The sequence below is a fragment of the Hyperoodon ampullatus genome (genome assembly GCF_949752795.1).
Source record: "Hyperoodon ampullatus genome assembly, chromosome: 12".
NCBI lineage: Eukaryota > Metazoa > Chordata > Mammalia > Artiodactyla > Ziphiidae > Hyperoodon > Hyperoodon ampullatus.
The window spans coordinates 22,089,729-22,110,679 of NC_136925.1; the positions used below are offsets into that span (position 1 = coordinate 22,089,729).

The 20,951-nt window shown below is 37.8% G+C and overlaps 1 protein-coding gene across 4 annotated transcripts in view; it reads right to left on the minus strand.

The window, feature by feature from the left end:
• RNGTT (RNA guanylyltransferase and 5'-phosphatase) overlaps window positions 1-20,951 on the minus strand; it is a gene marked incomplete at its 5' end in the record, with an annotated part of 242,019 nt that overhangs the window by 120,525 nt on the left and 100,543 nt on the right. The gene's annotated exons all lie outside the window — the stretch shown is intronic.

The window sequence follows — 20,951 nt, forward strand, 5'->3', positions numbered from 1 at the left end:
ACTGAAAAGCAGAGTTATAGGCCCAACGCTCTCTAATTAGTTCTGAACAAGTAGTTTTAAATGCTTCTCTTCCATGGATTTTTATATTATTCTGAAGAACTGAACATATGCACCACTGAGTGAGGACCTACACACTGATTTTCTGCATCTCAGGGAAGAGAGCAGAAGATACTTTCACAGAGCCAGGTAATAATGTCATGTTACCCAGAGTCTGGCTAACTGCCAAAAAAAATTTAGGATAGTTCCGGGATTCAAATATGTTCCACCAAAATTTTGGATATGCTGTGTGTTATTCAATCACAATCTTTCATCACAATCACATCCTCTATAAAACCACTACACTTAAAGGCGGATTTGCATTCCAAAAGCAACAATCAAAATTTCCAGTATATTGCACATGCCACAAGATCTGTGATTCTCCTCCCAAACTGTGACTTCATCTTCTCTGCCATTTCATTCCTTGAAATCTGTAACTTCTCTAAACTGGGGGCAGTTCAGCAAAGAAAAGTAAGAGCAATCCTAGTTTCTAACTGCTTTAAGACCAATTTGAGTTTGAATAACCTACACTTCCGTAAAGCTGTAATGCTCCTTAGTCAAATTCATGGGGACAGAAATTACAGAGCCTTGGGGAGGAGAGAACAAGGTGTTAGCGTTTGATGGGTACAGAGTCTCAGTTTGGAAAGATGAAAAAGATGTGGAAATAAATGATGGCAATGGTTACATAACAATGTGAATGTACTTAAAGCCACTGAAATGTGTGCTTAAAAATGATTAAATGGTCAATTTTATGCTATGCATATTTTACCACAATTTTTTTTCAACTGTAATGCTCTTGATATTTTCTTTTTTGTTGTGTTTTGTTCTTTCATCTTATTATGACACTAAGAAAGTGGGGAGCTTGCAGACTGGGACTCTTAGAGCCATATTATCCAGAGTTTGGCCAAATAGGTAAAAATTTCAGACCAGATCTGAAACTGATCTCCAATTCATTCATAGGTTTAAATGACCTACCCATATGAGGAGGAAATTCCTGAAGTAAAAGTTCAATATGGATTAAAAGTACTGATTTCTTCTAATGAACTAATGATGGGTAAAGGGTCAAACAAGAAAAAAAAAGTATAAAATTGATAATTCTTGTACTTCATCATGTAAGAAAATGTAACCTACTAAATTCATAGCATAAAATCCTGCTAAGGAATGAAGCAATGAAAACAAAATACCACAATTATCTTTCTAAAAAACACTTTTCAAAGGTTAAACAATTTGTTCTTTTATAGTAGGTACATCATTTACGGCAAGTAAACATAGCTTTTCCATTCTTAGACCATCTTTCTCCCATTCATATACTGGACCATCCTTGTAGATAAAGTATATATAAAGTTAACAGTATAAAGTATAGTGTTGGCAAAACTCTAGATAACATGATGTTACCTGCTGCAGAAATGAAAGTAACTTCCTTTTTTATTTTCCTCTAAGTTTTTAAGAATCAGAGAATTTAAGGGACTATGAAACTTCTTAGGTCAAAAGAAGAAATACTGCTTGTTTTCACTCGTTTTACTGCTTACTGATTACTCTAGACAATGTTTCTTTCTTTACTTAATACATTTACAATATTACCTAGCATATATTAAAGACCTACTATAAAGTGTTGTTGTACTTGGTTCTTAATATATGTACATCAGGGCCTCCCTGGTGGCGCAGTGGTTGAGAGTCCGCCTGCCGATGCGGGGGATACGGGTTCGTGCCCCGGTCTGGGAGGATCCCATATGCCGCGGAGCGGCTGGGCCCGTGAGCCATGGCTGCTGAGCCTGCGCGTCCGGAGCCTGTGCTCCGCGACGGGAGAGGCCACAACAGTGAGAGGCCCGCATACCACAAAAAAAAAAAAAAAAAAAAAAAAAAATATATGTACATCATTCAAAACACACAACTCCTCATGAGATGTATAATTTTGAATTTTATATTACTATTCACTTCACCAGAAAAGGAAACTGAGACCATCAGCAATTAAGTGACTAGCTTCAAGTCAGACAGCTAAAAAAGTAAAATCACTCAGAACAGATTTCAATCAGACTTTAATTAAAAATAAGGAAATAGAGGACTTCCCTGGTGGCGCACTGGTTAAGAATCTGCCTGCCAATGCAGGGGACACGGGTTCCACCCCTGGTCTGGGAAGATCCCACATGCTGCAGAGCAACTAAGCCCGTGTGCCTGAGCCCGCGTGCCACAACTACTGAGCCCATGTGCCACAACTACTGAAGCTCATGAGCCTAGAGCCCGTGCTCCACAAGAGAAGCCACGGCAATGAGAAGCCTGCGCACCGCAACGAAGAGTGGCCCCCGCTCGCCAAAACTAGAGAAAGCCCACGTGCAGCAACAAAGACCCAACGCAGCCAGAAAGAAATAAAATAAATAAATAAATAAATTTATTTGAAAAAAACAAACAAAAAGGAAATAACCAGAGAAAGTCTCTGACTCTCTGAAACAAATGCCCCAAAGACTTCTGAAACTTCCCACATATATAGGTCCTCCCATCATCATTTAAAAAGTACAGACTTAGGGCTTCCCTGGTGGCGCAGTGGTTGAGAGTCCGCCTGCCGATGCAGGGGACGCGGGTTCGTGCCCCGGTCTGAGAGGATTCCACATGCCGCGGAGCAGCTAGGCCCGTGAGCCATGGCCGCTGAGCCTGCGTGTCCAGAGCCTGTGCTCCGCAACAGGAGAGGCCACAACAGTGAGAGGCCCACATACCGCAAAAAAAAAAAAAAAAAAAAGTACAGACTTTAAATGTATTGTAGCATGTACTATATGAGTAAGATACATACAAAGGGAGGTAAAATTCTTGGGGTGGAGGGAAGTTTTTTTTTTCAGCGATAAAATCTAAAAATTTTCTTAATTTATATAACAAATATATATAATTCATTTATTCATATTAGAAATCACATATATAAAATAATATGTTAAATTTAAAATATTGCTTTTTTCCAATCATAATTGCTGAAAGAAAATTTATCCAAACTTGTTATGAGCATCTTCTGTATATCAGTATCTTTATCGTTAGAGCCAAAACTTAAAGTCACTTAACACATTTCCATTATTTTCACTGCTATCTCTGAGTTATAGCATACTTCAAATTATACATGAGACTGTCACTACAGATGTTATCTTAAGCTACAAGTACCGTTTGAATAACATTAGCAAAGTTTTTTCCCCCCTCATCCATTCCTTAGGTCTGTATTCATAATCTTGAAAGTGTTCACCACCTTTAAGGTTATCCTTTTTTTTCTTTTTCTTTCTTTCTTTCCTTCCTTCCTGCCTTCCTTCCTTTCTTTCTTTCTTTATGGCTGTGTTGGGTCTTCGTTGCTGCACACAGGCTTTCTCTAGTTGTGGCCACCGGGGGCAACTCTTCGTTGCGGTGCACAGATTTCTCATTGCGGTGCACGGGTTTCTCACTGCGGTGGCTTCTTTTGTTGTGGAGCACGGGCTCTAGTCACACGGACTCAGTAGTTGTGGCTCGCGGGCTAGTGGCACACGGGCTTAGTTGCTCCGTGGCATGTGGGATCTTCCCGTACCAGGGATTGAACCCATGTACCCTGCACTGGCAGACGGCTTCTTAACCACTGCACCACCAGGAAAGTCCCTAAGGTTATCTTTTAAAAGCTTTTTATGGGAAAGTTCCACTTTTACTTACAGTGTAAAACATGTCTAACCTGACAATAAATTTTTTAAAAAGCAGACAATCTATAAAATCATCGCTTTTGTTAAGGTTTAGAGGGTTGAGGTCTCCACAAAATCAGGTAAACTGAATCCCAGGCCCTCCAAAGAAAGATGAGACACATGAACCCATTCACCTTTGGAAGAGCATAAGAGGAAAAAATGGCAGCCACAAAAGTGGGTGCAAAGAAAAACTGAAAGTTTGATCAATTCTTAAAAACCAAGTGTGGGTTAGTATAACAGTATAGAATCCCTGGAAGTTCCAAACACAAGAGGACTCCGAACCTACTCACTAGCTCTATTCCCCAGGTTTCTATCAGGATTCACAGAAAAGACCAGGGGTAGGACAAGAAAGATGAGAAAGCCTCATCTTAGTTGCAAACAGACATAAAATCCTTTCCAGACCCTTCCTGATATGAAGTAAAGGCCATCTGAGGATAAAGTCGTCTGCAGCTACACACGGCTCCAGAAACAGCCTTGGTCCAAGGATATTATATTGATAAAAAGGAGAAAAACTTGCTCCTGCCAAAACATCCCACCTATGCAAGGCAAAATTCAGCTGCCAAGAGGGAGAGGTCAGCCCACTGAGGGGAAACCCATCCCTGAGACTCAGGTGCTCAGGGTCTGCTTAACAGCAAGGCTTGAGGAGGAAAATTAACAAAACCCCACAGTCTGCACAAATCAGGCACTGAGTGACAAGAAACAGTCAATTACATACGAGGGAGAATGCAAGAGCACAAAAATAGACCACTATGTGGTATAGGCAAGCAGAGCCCACTGAAAGCTACAAGTGAAGCAGGAACACTGGAGAAAACCCATTTTATACTCCAGTTCTCTCAATAAGCTCAAGTAACAGAAGTCATCTGCTTAAGGAATCTGAAGTCTTCAGAGCACAGAAGATAACTATATAGCAATACAAACCCATGTCAAATACAGATTATTCAACCACTAACCCCACCTCCAGCAAATGAAGCTTATTAAACTTAAAGGAGAGGTATGCCCATTACTAAGCACAAAGACATCTACCTCAGTATATATTGTTCATACAGAAAAAAATGCCCAGCATCCAATCAAAAATTACCACACACACACACAAAAAACAAGAAAAAAATGACCTACATTCAATAGATTAGGCAGTCAATAGAAAAAAACATAGGGATGGCCCATATTTTGGAAATATCAAACAAAGATTTTAAAATAACTTTAACACTCTAAAGGAAAAGGTGGAAAACATGCATAAGCAAATGTGGAATTTCACCAAAGAGTTGAAAATAATAAAAAATAAGACAAGTGGAAATGCAAGAAATAAAAACATAATATCAAAGAAAAAGAATGCTAATCAATGGGAATGACAATCAATGGGATTATCCACTGACTGGATAGAACAAAGGAAAGAATCACTGAACTTGAAGAAGAAAAGGGTGTAGCACTTTTTCCAACTGAAATACAAAAAGGCAAAAGGGGAGATGTTGGGGTGGCAGGGGTTGGGAGGAACAGAATGAGGAATCAAAGAGCAACGGTAAAGATGTCTTAAAAATACTTACAACACGTAGACAGAAAACCAGAAAGAATATGGAGGACTCTAACAACAATGAAACAACGTGACCTATTTGACATTTTATAGAACACTGTACCCAACAACAGGAGAAAACACTTTCCTTTTCCAAGTGCATACAACACATTTATAGGTCAAAGTCATACAAAGTATGCTCCCTGACCACAATGAATTAAATTAATAATCAGTAAGAGAAAGATATCTGGAAAATCCTCCAATGTTTAGAAACTTAATAACATACTTCCAAATAACCCATGAATTAAAAGAAAGAAATCAAAAGGATATTTTTAAAGTAATTCATACAATGAAAATACAGTAGATGGATATATGACAGAAGCAGCTAAAGTGTGTCACAGGAAAATCTGTTGTTATACTAAATGACTAATTAGAAAAGAAGAAAGGTCACAAATCAACGATATCAACTTCCACCTTAAGAAACTATGGGCAACCCTAGAGAATTTAGGAATCACAGATACTAGAAGGAGCCACTTTGGCTGAGATTGTACACCCAATGAAGAAGACCACTCCCACTAAGACCAAGACCCAGACATAGTTGAAGAAGGAACATCTATGGCTCACAAATGGCGGAGGATTTGATGAAATGTCTTGATGAGGTATCTCACCAGTTTTTAAAGATGTAAGCTGTGGTTAGAAAGCAGTATGTCTGAATTTAAAATATTAAAGTAGGAGTAATAGCCAAGGATAAGTTGCCAAAGTGAAAGTGACTAAATCAGACGAAAGTCACGAATGAAACTTTCCAAGAAATGGAGAAGCCAGGGTTACAAGTAGAGAAAACCAAACACTGAAAAGTGGAGTTCAGCAAGGATGATGACCAGTCTTTGAGAAAAGAGTTTAAGTCAGGCACAGCTTCTAGGGAAGGAGGAAGAGTTATCAGAAAGTCAAAAAGGGGCTGAATATACTTAGTTAAAATAGCATGGCTTGAAAGGTTAAGTTTTATTTTAATAACTTAAACATCAGATGATTTTAAAACTCACTTTGGTATCCTTTTTGCCTCTGATATTATGTTCCAAGATAAAACGTCCTATACTCTTAAGCTAGTCTGTTTTTTTCCTCTTCTATCAATATATTTTAAGTAAAATTTATGAGTTACACTTGTATTCTTACATAAGAAGTGCTGTTTGTCTTAATTTGTTGGATGACAACATCTCAATAAAAATAAAATTTCATCCAGCGTTCATGAGGAAGGTATTTCCTGACTGCCTACCAGTGCCAGAAACCCAGTTGGCATTAGGGATACTGGGGATCCAACCTAGGCCAATATGCCTAAATAATACCTTAATTTTAATTTAACAGTAAAACTATCAAAGGCAATGATGTAATTAGCCATTTCTCCCTGTCAGTTTTTCTTCAGAAACACAGTTCTACTTAAATTACCAAAGATGTTTTTAAAACACTTCTAGCAAAAAAATTTTTTAAGATATCTTATTTTAAAAATATTTAATTACAAAACCTTGGAGAAGCTTTAAGGTGGAGTATGTGGTGAACTATCCTAAAGATCCTAGGATGCCTATGGCCATACCACCCTCAATGTGCCCAATCTCAGGTAAAGATCCTAGGGTACACTGTTTCAGAACTACAATTTTCTTGATTATTTTCCACCAGATAAAGTTAGAAGATAATTAGATAAAAGGTAATATAGTAGACATAATATATCAAATAGTTATTAATAAAGCATGATAGTATTTCATAAACTTTTACTTATAAGATTTAAATTTGCTTACCTATGAATATAATCTCATTAGCTGAATACCCTGCAGAAGGCATGTAACTTTCCATTAACCAAAGACTGGAGGAACTGACAAAGGTTATAACCAGGTGACTTACTTTGAATTGATATTTTATATGTCTATGAATCAGGAAGTAATTGGAAACCAAATCATTACAAATGCATAAGCAGAGAAAGACAATGCAAAACGACTTGAAATTAGAAACATAAGAAACAAAAGAGAAACTGTAAAGTTACAAAGCATAGAAAGGAACCTTTTAGAAATAAGCAAAATGATAGCTTAAGACTACAATGAAGAAGGAAATGAATCTGCAACATAATTGAGAATGCAAATTGGCAACATCAACTCATCATAGTATAGAAAAATAATATTCTTTTCTAAAACAAGAAAAGAATAAACTATCTCCACCTTTCTGTTCTGTACTATTCTACTCACATCAGATATTTTCTGAGCAGATGTTCCCCACATAGCCTCAGCTGAGTGCCTGAGAATACTCAATACAGTAGTTTCTATCTGCTGACTTTTTTTAATGTGTTTTCATAGTTCTCCTAAAGTTCAAGGTTTAGTTTTACCAATCCCCCCAAAATGGAAACTTCCGCCCACCTGGATATTACTATTTATTCTTTTCCATTCCCAAAGTATAACCCCTAGTTAAAGATTATCCAGTGCTTCTGTACCCTAAATACTCCTCTCATCAGCACAAAATCACACTATAAAACTCACCTTTCTTGCTCACCAAAAAGCCGATAACATTCTCTTCTTTTAAAAACAATGATTTGATTTCTATTTTTTACCAATGATGCCTACATGACAATATAATTAAAGTTAGCTAATCAAAATATAAATAGCTTCTGGAACACTATCATTGGCTCTTTAATTAACCTGTATTATTGCAATTAAAATTAAGCATAATAATTCTAGTGAATCCCACTTGATAAATCAGAAAATCTAAAAGCAAAATTCCTCTAGGAAATACAGTTCCTTTATTTTTTTGGTGGTTGTTAGTCTTATTTCTACCAAAACTCCCTCACAATTTCAGAAAGTAGAAATCAACTCACCCTCATGGAACAATCAAAGTTCTTTTTGCCAGATTTCCAGTTTTTCTTTTTAATCTCATAATTGAGGCATCATTCATTCACTCAACAAACATTTGTTTAGTGCCAATAGCTGACAGCCACTCTATCAAGTATTTGAGATTTAATAGAGATCAATCAGTTTCTATCCTGGAAGGGCTAGTGTCCGATGTAGTGTGGAGGTCCCAAACTCAAATGCCTATAGGTACCAGGCCATGAACCTGAACTGGACTGGTTATAAGATAACAGGGACAAGTAAAAACTATGACAAACTGGAGAGCACATCTTCATCTACAAACAAACTCAGTATTTTTTAAGTTTTACATAGCTTAATCTTTCTGGGGCCTACCAGTTTATGACTTCTGGTTAATATGGACCTAAACACACATAAAATAGTCATTTCACATAGTAAGTGCTTTTAATACAGATGTTTAAAGACTTCTGAGAGAACAGAAAAGTAATTATCATTTCATCTATCATCCACGGCTTTATTCAAATGTTTATTGAGTACTAATTATCCACTGGGGGCGGGGGGAGATAAGAAGAAGAGAAGGAGCGGCAGAAGAGGTAACACATGTAATACCATATGCCAGACACTGCTCTAAGCATTTTACATATACAGTTGGCTCTCTGTAGCCACAGATGTGGAACCCCAAACACGGAGGGCCAATTTTATTACATTATTTTATATAAGGAACTTAAGCATCCAGGATTTGGGCATTACAGGGGTCCTGGAACCAGTCCCCTGCAGATACTGAGCAATAACTGTATTAACTCATTTTAGCTTCAAAACAATCTTATGAAGTTAGGGACCATTATTATCCCCATTTTAAAGGTGAATGAAGCTTAGAACCTGCCCAAGGTCACAAAGCAAGGAAGTAAAATCCAAAATCATTCTGGCTCCAGAGTCCATGTTCTTGATGGCTTTTCTAAACTAGGTTGTCACATTCCCAGAAATCACCTAGTCTCTCGTCTAGGTTATATACTCCATCAACATACCCTCATGGCACCCAGCGCTCCCCTCCATCACAGGATCTTCCTGTTTAATTGTCTAACCTGGTAGTCAGGAATCACATCTTATTATCATTGTATCTTCAGTATCTATTACAGCAATTCGGTGCAGAGTAAGCTCTCACTTCAACAAACACATGCTACATAAAAATAAAGTGAATAGCACAGTGAGAGGACTGATAAAAAAACAAGTCAATGAGTATAGGTCAGGCCGAAAATACATGGAATGTATTATCCCAAGAAGCTGTATAAAATGAAAGCATAAAAAATTTTAAGAGATGTTTAAAGGCTGTTGATCTAATGCATACACACATTATTAAAGGGGTTAGATTGTTTTAAAAGCTAAAATCATCATTCACGGTTAATAACTGCCTCACAAACCGTCCCTTACTACCTCCATGATCTCCAGTGGGAAGAACAGTAACGCGCGGTCCTAACTGGTCTTCGTGATTGTAGGTTAACTCCTTCTCTCCTAGAAACTTCTTCTACTCACTACTGCTAGAACTGACTTTCTAAAACAATTTGTTGTACCACAGTGACGTCTAAAAATCTTTGAATGCTCCTCACTGCCTGCAGTCCAAGTTTCCTTAGCCTGGTTTTTAAAGTTCTTTTTTTTTTTTCAGGGCAACCTCTCCTAAATGTTTTCCAGAATGTTTACCCAGATTGCAGCTGCTATGAAGTATAGGTGAGTATTTCCTTCATGGGTAGAAAAGCATGACCTACTAATTTTGGAAGAATATTAAGCACTTTTAGAAGCAATACAAGAATAGAATGGATACTTAGCCATAAACATGTAAGTGATGCAATAAAAACAAAACCAAACTAAATAAATGGCTGTCTGAATGTCACAAGGGACAAAAATTAGAGAGATAAAGAAACCAAAGAAGAGATTAAATATTTGCGATGTGAGCATAAAGGAAAATCAAATTTGCTTGTAAAATACAATTTAAAACTTTCAAACAAAGAGCAATATGGTAAATTGCAGAACAATGGATCTCATTCAAAAACACATCCTCTGTTTGAACAGGTGTGTACTGAAGAATTAACTTTACCCAAAGAGAGGTCTGGCCTTTGCCCTCCACTACTGGGAGGTGATCTCTAGACCTTTGGAATGCCCTACCTGATAACAGTATCTTTGCCTGCCTGGAGGGTTTGCCACCAGAAAGTCTAACAATATGATTTATGATGGGGGCTTTGAAACACACCACGTCAGTTCTAACCTCCAGAGCAACTGGAGATTAAATGTATTAGCCCGAAACTCTGGGAGGGACTGAACACTCACTAAAGGTCAGGCCATGCTGGTAGTGAGTCACTGATCTGCAATACAAACTCTGGACACCAAAGGCTTGGGTGAGGTTCCCCGTTGGCAATACTCTGAGCAGTGCCACACATCTTAGCCTGGAGTGGGTAACACCATCTATGAATCCCTGAAGAGAATTTGGGCCACTCCCAGATTCTGCCCTACTAGGCTTAGGCTCTTCCCTTGGCTGGATTTAATTTATACCCTTCTGTTACAGTAAAACTTACCAGACTCTTCCTTTGGCTGATTTTAATTTGTATCCTTTCATTACAGTAAAACTGTAATCATAATAGTGCTTTTCTGAGTTCTAAGGCCTTCTAATAAATTATCAAAACTATGGGAGTCCCTGAGGGACCCCAGAATTTGTAACCAGCAGATCTGAAGTGAAGGTGGCCCTGGGGACCCCCAAACTTGCAGCCAGTGTCTAAGTAAGGGCAGTCTTGTGGGGACTATGCAGTTTGCCTGAACTCATTACAGTAAGTTTTTGTCACTGTATTTCTCTAGTTGATACAATTTAAACTGTTCTCAAAGTCATACCCCTCAGAAGGAAAGCATCTGACTTCCCCTGTTGGGCATTACTGCCAAGAGGCTATTCAGGAAGTGGCAGACTGCAGAAAGATGCTGTAGTCGCCCTGTCGGCTAATGGGTAAAGTGACCCCAAGTTAGCCACCACACAGGAGAACTTTAATAGACACTGAATATCTCTGGACGAGGACAACCCATACTGGGATACCAAATGTCATTTATCTAATAAAGTACCAGAAAAATGGAATGAGACTTTAAGAAATAAACTTTGTTACGAATGGATAAAGAAGATGTGGCACATATGTACAATGGAATATTACTCAGCCATACAAAGAAACGAAATTGAGTTATTTGTAGTGAGGTGGATGGGCCTAGAGACTGTCATACAGAGTGAAGAAAGTCAGAAAGAGAAAAATAAATACCGTATGCTAACACATATATATGGAATCTAGAAAAAAACCAAAATGGTTCTGAAGAACCTAGGGGCAGGACAGGAATAAAGACGCAGACGTAGAGAATGGACTTGAGGACACGGGGAGGGGGAAGGGTAAGCTGTGACAAAGTAAGAGAGTGGCATGGACATATATATGCTACCAAATGTAAAACAGATAGCTAGTGGGAAGCAGCCGCATAGCACAGGGAGATCAGCTTGGTGCTTTATGACCACCTAGAGGGGTGGGATAGGGAGGGTGGGAGGGAGGGAGACGCAAGAGGGAAGAGATATGGGGATATATGTATATGTATAGCTGATTCACTTTGTTATAAAGCAGAAACTAACACACCACTGTAAAGCAATTATACTCCAATAAAGATGTTAAAAAAAAGAAATAAACTTTGTTTTCCACAATATAAAGAGCATGTAACATTTCCCTTATTCTTTATATCAATTTTAAGACACACAGAAAGTTCAAAATCATTTAAAAATATGACCTAAGATTTATATCTAGACTACTGTATGAAATACTTCAATCACAATATTATGAATCAACTATAGTTCAATTAAAAAAAATATGTCAGGAACAAAATAGCAAAATATGTTATACCTCTGTTACAGTGGTTTTATTTCCTATACTTACTGTTACTCATTCATCAACAATTTAGTGCAGCAAAGAAATTACACGATTCAACAGAATTTTATATGTCACCTTTAAAGAACACTTGCTTTCATTAATTATATTGTCATTAGCTTCCTATGTCCAACTTAAAGTTCTTACTAGTTCTCTTCTACGCATCTACCTATATATTCTCTCCCAGAAGGGCCTCATCCTACTTCAGCCTAGTGAGTCATGCTCTTCTTCTCACAGGGTGCACACGTGTATATAGTGTATGCAGACATAAATGTGCACTCAGTTCCTAGGCTAAGATCAGGAATTCTAAGGACATGCAATAAGAAAGGCAAAGGATACAACTAGAGAAAGAAAGGAAAATCCTTGTGAATGAGGAAAAGGGATGAACTAGTGGAAGAAGCCCATAGCTTATGATGGGGTATTTGACACATAATGATAGGTTTCAGATGTAAGACTAAGCAAAGTAGATTTTACGTATTGGAAAAGCAATGCACTTAAACTAAAAATATCGCCATCCTAGATTTATTACTCTTGTTCTTAAGTATATAAAGCTGAGTCATTCAATATTCTACTTGAAAATAACATTCAAAAATCTGTTTGGGAACCTCCTAGAATCAGTAATAAAATCTATTCTAATTATATCTTGATAAAACACTGATTTACAATACACCAAGATTTAGAAAAGGTGACCCAGGAATGTGGGTATTTAAAACTTTATTTTTTTTCCTAGATGAAATCAGTCTAAAAGATGGGTGGGGGGAACCCCACAGGTCAAGTTGGGGGAGACTCTCTCATTATTTCCAAACAAGGATACAGAGGTTGTGTACTCTACAGCATAAAGAAGTCTGTTCTAATATGTCTTAAAGGAATCCTAAACATATTATATAAGGCTTTCACTTAAATTCCTATCTTCTCAAACAGCAAAAAGTAACATCCAGGTATTCTGAACCTTCTCGTGCCATACATCTGGATTTAGCAGAGTTAGTTATCTCAGCTCACACAGCTAGGACTAAAAGCTACTATCAATACATTCTCGGTTCTTTTACAGCTTGGTTTTTCTGGTCATTCCATCAAAATTAAGGGGTAGACATTTTTTTTTTCCTCCAGTTCCTCAAAACAACAACAACAACAAGACTCTTAGGCTTATTTCTGAACATAAGCAATAACTAACTCATCCTATCTCCATCCTCCTTCACCATCCAAGTCTATCTCCCCCACCTGTGCTCCCACAGCCTATAGTTTTAAAACATTCTGTCTGTACAGAAGTAAGATGATTCGACATTTAACAGTTTAACTTCCTCTATTCAAATGTAATCTCTGTGAGGTTAAGTATCACACCTAATTGTTCCTGTATTTTAAGCACCTAAAACATGGTCAAATATACTATCATTAAAAAAGTCAATAGATTAAGAAAATAAGCTCAAAGTGTCAAGTTAACCAGAAGCATAACCTAACTTTATTTCATCCATGTGGAAACAAATCCACTCATCCTAAAGATTAGTGCACATTTATTGATAAAATAAGGCTATGAAATTAGCAACCAATTCATTATGTGTATGGTAACACAGTTTAAAACTGTTTGCCATTTTGCTGCAAAAAACTTAATCCCCCAGGGACTCCCACAGGTTTGATAATTTACTAGAAGGCCTTAGAACTCAGAAAAGCACTATATTTATGACTTAATTTTGGTAAATACATACTGAGAATAACTTTAATAAAATTAAGTTGGTCTCTCCTAAAACCAGTAATAAATATAATTTTGCAAAGTTTAATCATTCTTTTTTAAAGAGAATACTACTTAGATCTCCAAAACCATTTATGTGACCAGACATTTTCTTTCCTTTTCAGGTTCACAGTAAACAGAAGAAAAGTAGACTTCAGTTAAACTTGTTTGTTGATGGGTAAAATTACATCCACAATAAAGAGTTCAAAAAAGATACTGATACTATTCCTTTAATGTCTTCAACGTATTTTCTTTTGGTTTATAATTCAACAAACATGGCAAATTACCGTAAGATTTTAATTCAGAAATATATAGCTGTTATTATAACACCTGTAAACTAGAGCAAATATTTAATATTTAGAGTACTGTTCTTCCTTACCTTAAGTATCCCCCAAAAGTATACTTTCATAAACTTTTAGAAGAAAAAGGGGGTAATACGAATCAGGGGTCCCCACCCCTGGGGACCGAGCCGCACAGCGGAGGTGAGCGGTGGGCAAGCTAGAAGCTTCATCGGCCACTCCCCACTGCTCCCCGTCGCCCACATTACTGCCTGAGCCATCCCCCAACCCCTCCACCTCCCCACCCCGTGTCTGTGGAAAAACTGTCTTCCAGAAACCGGTCCTTGGTGCCAAAAAGGTTGGGGACCACTGATATAAATCATCTTTTTTTTTCTAAAATGACTTCTTAGCATTTCAAATGAACTACAGAAAAGAAAAGGACGTTAAGAGGAAGGTTTGAAGTAGGAAGAGTCTATTACACTAACAGATACAGTAACAGAGAAGGCCAGGTGGGGCTCACGGATTAAAGAGCCCCAAGAAGAAAGAATGAAAGGGGCAGCTTCTAGAAGGGGTGCTTCAAGAGCTCATGCAACTAGTATACACAGGCCTCCACATAATCCCCATCCCGATGGTAGACTCTCATAGCAATTTACAGCTATTTCCAAGACTTCACTTTCTGCTTTTGTATAAAGAGTCCTAATCCTCTGGTCATATCCACCAGCTACTCTAACTTTAACCCTAATTTTTCAATGCCTTCTATCAAACTCACAACAAGGACTTTAGCACTTGGGTCATGGTCTTCATGTGTGCCGCCATCCTGCAGGTCCACTTATATGTGGATATTTTTCAATAAATATGTACTACAGTACTATATGACCCGTGGGTGGTTGAATCCAAGCATGTGGAACAGGGGACCAACTATAAAGTTATACTGGAGTCAGAGCCCCTAACCCCTGTGTAATTCAAGGGTCAACCATATTCTATACTGGTCTTCTATAGTAAGAGTACACTATTGCTTCCCAGAAAACACTGGCTACACAACATTGCTCTGATTATGACCACTGTTCTTAAATGTTTCTTCTGCACATCATACTTATGATAGCCACATTCCATGTGTTCATATAAACTTCATTTAAATATCCCACTAACCTCCACACACGCTCAACAAAGTAAGCAAGACTGATGCCACACACCGGTGGAAAACAAAGTAAAAAACAAATAGATGCTCTGATCTCAGCCTAATCTATTCAAACACCTGGTTTATTTGAACCAATTTTATGAGCTAGCACGGAGAAAATATGGAGTCCCTCTCTCTACCAGGAAAGATATACTTGCCTTTTTCACAGCCCATATTTTTTCACATCTCTGAAAACAGGACATATCTTACAATTGATGATATAGCATATTTTAATTGGCAGAGGTCTCTCAAATCCAGTGGTACATAAAATAAGGGAATGGTCTTATAATTAATAGCATCTTATTTGGTAAAACAAGGTACAGAAAACATGGTTCTGGTCCTCTGATAACCTTATGAAACTTCATTACTTAATGCTGCAGAACAAGATATAGCCGGTCCCCAACTTACGATCGTTCTACTTACTTTTCAACTTGATGATGGTCTGAAAGCGATACACATTCACTAGAAACTGTACTTCGAATTTTGAATTCTGAGCTTTTCCCCTTTTCCCAGGTTAGCAAAATAGGGTACAATACTCTCTGGTGATGCTGGCAGTGGCAGCTAGCCACAGCTCTCAGTCAGCCAAGTCATCATGAGGGTAAACAACTTATACACATAGAATTCTTATGTACCCACACAACCATTCTGTTTTTCACTTTTGAAACAGTACTCAATAAATTACATAAGCTATTCAACACTTTATTACAAAATAGGCTTTGTGTTGTATGATTCTGTCCAACTGCAAGCTAATGTAAATGTTCTGAGCACATTTAACGTTGGCTAAGCTAAGCTATGATGCCATAACCCTGTCACAAGTTAAGGAAGATATCCATGCATCAGAATCACACCTATGATTTACAATTTGTTCTCATGTATTTGTCTTCAGAATCTTAAGCCTTATTAGCAAGAATGCTGGAACTGAGGAGTTTAAGGCTTCTCTAAAGTGACTTCTGAAAGTATTTGTAAAACCACCCCCAATTAATTAGATTGACAGGATTAGGCCACATATTAGGATTAATCTGTGACCCTACAATCCAATCAAGTTCTTTAGTGCTTCACTTGCACCCTGTGAGGTCATCATCACAGACTAAATTTCTATGACTAAACATTATACAATATATATTCAAATATATTTACTACTGCCATAAGTAGTAAAGCACATAAAATAAGGAGCCCCAAGTCCATTTTCCTAGAAATTTTATAAATTATTTTAAAATTTTATTGCAATCCTTCAACAATGACATGTTTTTTTATATTTTACTTTTGGTAAGACTGGCTCTATTTGGGGTATAAAAATGACTAGATGTGTGTTCGATAACCAAGAAACACAATCTAACTAAAAAATGTATGTCTCTGGTTTTCCTAATCCACTCAAAAGATTACATTTTTACAACCATGTCTCCAAGTCCATTCTAATTTATAATCATCTTTTCAGTTCTTGAGGGAGAACTGAAACACAAATTGCAGGTTTCAAGAAAGTGTGAAATTGCTAATTATCTACTCTTCAAGCAATGTGATGAGGGCGGTGAATTTTTTTTCTTTAGAAAAAAAAGATGTCCTACTATAAAAGTTACTTGTGCTGGAACTAAGTACCCTCCATCATTTCAACAATGATCAACAGAAGGCTCACTTAATTTTCTATGCAACTAGCAAGGGCAAAGGTTATTATTTAACTTCAATCTTTCATTTTAAAATTCTAATAAAACTACTAGGTCAGACATTAAAACCAAAATATTGGCTCACATTGATAAGAGTTATACACTTAAAAAAAAACAGTGTTCAGCTGAAACTGAAGACACTTGTATGATAAGTCAATCCTGTGCCTTTGTTAACCTGTAGTAAATTCACAACCACAGTTGGTTACAATAATTAATCTATCAGATTTTTTTAGAAAAGAAACTGCCTCCTAATCACTTTAGAGGCCAATAATTACTTTTTCTTCTGAATCTACTAATACCTATCTCCTGGATGTTAACTGTAAAAAAATTTTTAAGCTCTTATACTGAGCAAACATATAGAAAGTTCCCCATATAACAATTGTGAGTCCACAGAAATGTTTAAAATATATTTGGCACCAGATATAATGATTTCTTCACATTTCAGTGAACAAGATTTACTACCCCAAAAGAAGTTTCCTGGGACAATAAATCTTGAGGCTCACTATACCAAAGAAAGGAAGAATTCTCTTTATTATGCATTACGGTGATTTTCTTAAATTCTCCTCTGAAATGGTAAATGAAAGAGATTGAAAGGATCCATCAGGCCATATTCAATTTCAATGATGAATGACATATTAATAGACTAGATAATACAAAAATAAACACCAGAAATATGAGAATATATAAAGTTAGCCTCATTTCATCTTGTGTCTGCCTTTAAACCAAAATAGTTTCACCATTATATCTGTAATTACATAAAAAAATTAGGCATAATCATTGAGAACCTCTATGTGTGAAGAACAGTTCTGCACATTTAGGCAAGGTTTTTTTCTTCTCTTCAACCACAGTTATACTAACAAACGCTCAAAGCTACTTTTTCTTTTACTGTGATACAAACAATACAACACTGATAAAGTCATATAACGTTTATATATATAAATAACACACTTTATGGCTAGATATTCTTTATGAACTACTAGTTTTAGACAAACAAGAACTATAAATTTATATTTAAGGATAAACTAAGAAAAGAAAGAAAAGGCAATACCTAGAAAGTAAATCTGAATGCCAGATGAAATACATGCATACATTAAAACCTAAACTTCCTACCTAACAAAGTATGCAAGAAAATAATAGATGAATATTTATAAAATCCTTATTAAACTAGATGAGTACATGCCCTTGAAATTAAATGTAAAAAAAAAAAGCTTTTGTAATTCTCTGCTTAATCCTCTCAGCAGTTATTAGAGAGGAGACCTTCACATTTATTACTCTTTCATCCTACAGAGCAAATATTTTACTTTCAAAACAGTAATAAATAAATCATTGTAAAAATATTTTCCACAGAATTTTAATAAAGCAGTCAAACTGGACACGAGAAAGTAAAACAACTCCAAGCAGAGAAAAGCAATAAATTCACTGCTAGAAACTTTTAAGAGATTATTAGGTCTTTCCTTTTCCTTTTTTTTTTTCTTTTTAATTTGAGTGTGTGAGATGAAAGAGGAGGATGGAGTCTTGCTTACTTTTTTTAATCAAGCGTAATTTCCTAAAACCATTCAGGATCGACTCCTTGCACGGTATTCCACTACATCCTAACTACATACAACCCTGCAGGGGACATAACTAACTACCCCTAAGGGAAAGGTGTGGAGAAGTAGAGAGAGGCAGACAAGCAGGAAATGAAGAAAGACAACTCAGTAGAAATAACTTAGCAGAAACAGAACTTTGCAAATGCGAAACAATCCCGGTTCAGGCTTAGTCACATTAAAGAAAAACTGTGGACTTTACCAAACAAGACGGCTATGCATGTGTGGTGGCTAGAGGGAGATGAGAAGTCTCTGTACCTTCCTTTCAATGTTGTTGTGAACCTAAAACTGCTCCAAAAATAAAGTTTTTTCAAAAAATAAATTAATAATAATATATTAAGACTAAGTAGGGCTTATCCCAGGAACAAAAGAAAGCTTCAGTGTTAGGATATATTTCCATTTAATACATAAAATAAACAAATCTAAGCAGGAAAAACAAAACGGCACTCTATCTATAGTAGATAAAAAGCAATTGGACAACATTGAATACCTATTCTTGATTAAAAGTAAAATGACTCAGTAAAATAGAACCAAACATACACTTGCTCAATCTGATAAAATAGATTTCAGACTCAAAAATAGCATACAATACTTTGAAGAAACACTAGAAGCATTCCCACCAAATCAAGAACAAGACAAGGATGCCTATAACTATTACTACAATTTAAAACTGTACTTGTGTGTAACTGAATTAGACACGAAAAAAGTTAATGTGTAAAAAAACTAAAGCGATAGTTTCAAGATGGTGGAAGAGTAAGATGTAGAGATCACCTTCCTCCCCACAAATGCATCAGAAATACAGCTACATGTGGAAAAACTCCTACAGAACACCTACTGAACGCTGGTAGAAGACCTCAGACTTCCCAAAAGGCAGGAAACTCCCCCACGTACCTGGGTAGGGCAAAAGAAAAAAGAAAAAACAGAGACAAAAGGATAGGGATGGGATCTGCCCCTCCGGAAGGGAGCTGTGAAGGAGGAAAAGTTTCCACACACTAGGAAGCCCCTTCACTGGCAGAGACGGGGGGTGGGTGGGTGGGGAATCTTCGGAGCCACAGAGGAGAGAGCAGCAACAGGGGGTGAGGAGGGCAAATCAGAGAGATTCCCACACAGAGGATCGGTGCTGGCCAGCACTCACCAGCCCGAGAGGCTTGTCTGCTCACCCGCTGGGACAGGTGGGGGCTGGGAGCTGAGGCTTAAGATTCAGAGGTCAGATCCCAGGGAGAGGACTGGGGTTGGCAGCGTGAACACAGCCTGAAGGGGGCTAGTGAGCCCCAGCTAGCCAGGAGGGAGTCTGAGAAAAAGTCTGGACCTACCTAAGAGGCAAGAGACCATTGTTTTGGGGTGCGCGAGGAGAGGGGATTCAGAGCACCACCTAAACGAGCTCCAGAGACGGGCGCGAGCCACGGCTATCAGTGTGGACACCAGCGACGGGCATGAAACACTAAGGCTGCTGCTGCAGCCACCAAGAAGTCTGTGTGCCAGCACAGGTTACTATCCACACCTCCCCTCCCGGGAACCTGTGCAGCACGCCACTGCCAGGGTCCCGTGATCCACGGACAACTTCCCCAGGAGAACACACGGCATGCCTCAGGCTGTTGCAACGTCATGCTGGCCTCTGCTGCCACAGGCTCGCCCTGCATTCCATGCCCCTCCCTCCCCCCCAACCCCGGCCTGAGTAAGCCAGAGCCCCGGAAGCAGCCGCTGCTTTAACCTGGTCCTGTATGGGTGGGGAACAGACGTCCTCAGGTGACCTACATGCAGAGGCGGGGCCAAAGCTGAAGCTGAACCCCAGGAGCTGTGCGAACAAAGAGAAAGGGAAATTTTTCCATGCAGCCTCAGGAGCAGCGGATTAAATCTCCACAATGAAACTGAGGTACCCTGCATCTGTGGAATACCTGAATAGACAACTAATCATCCCAAAATTGAGGCAACGGACTTGGGGATCAACTGTAGACTTGGGGTTCAGTTTCTGCACCTAATTTGTTTCTGGTTTTATGTTTATCTTAGTTTAGTATTTACAGCTTATTATCATTGGTAGATTTGTTTATTTATTTGATTTCTCTCTTCCTTTTTAATACATATATATTTTTTCCTTTTTCTCCTTTTGTGAGTGTGTATGTGTATGCTCCTTTGTGTGATTTCATCTGTATAGCTTTGCTTTTACCATGTGTCCTGTCTGTCCTTTTCTTTTTTTTTTTTTTTTTTTTTTTAGTATAGCTTTTAGCACTTCTTATCATTGGTGGATGTGTTTTGGTTTGGTTGCTCTCTCTTGCTTTTCTTTTTATTACTTTTTTATTTGTTTATTTTTAATAATATTTTTTTATTTTAATAACTATTTTATTTCATTTCTCATTCTTTTTTTTTTTTTCTCCCTTTTCTTCTGAGCTGGGTGGCTGACAGAGACTTGGTGCTTCAGCTGGGGGTCAGGCCTGAGCCTCTGCGGTGGGAGAGCCATGTTCAGGACATTGATCCACCAGAGACCTCCCAGCCCCATGTAATATCAAACAGCGAAAGCTCTCCCAGAGATCTCCATCTCAACGCTA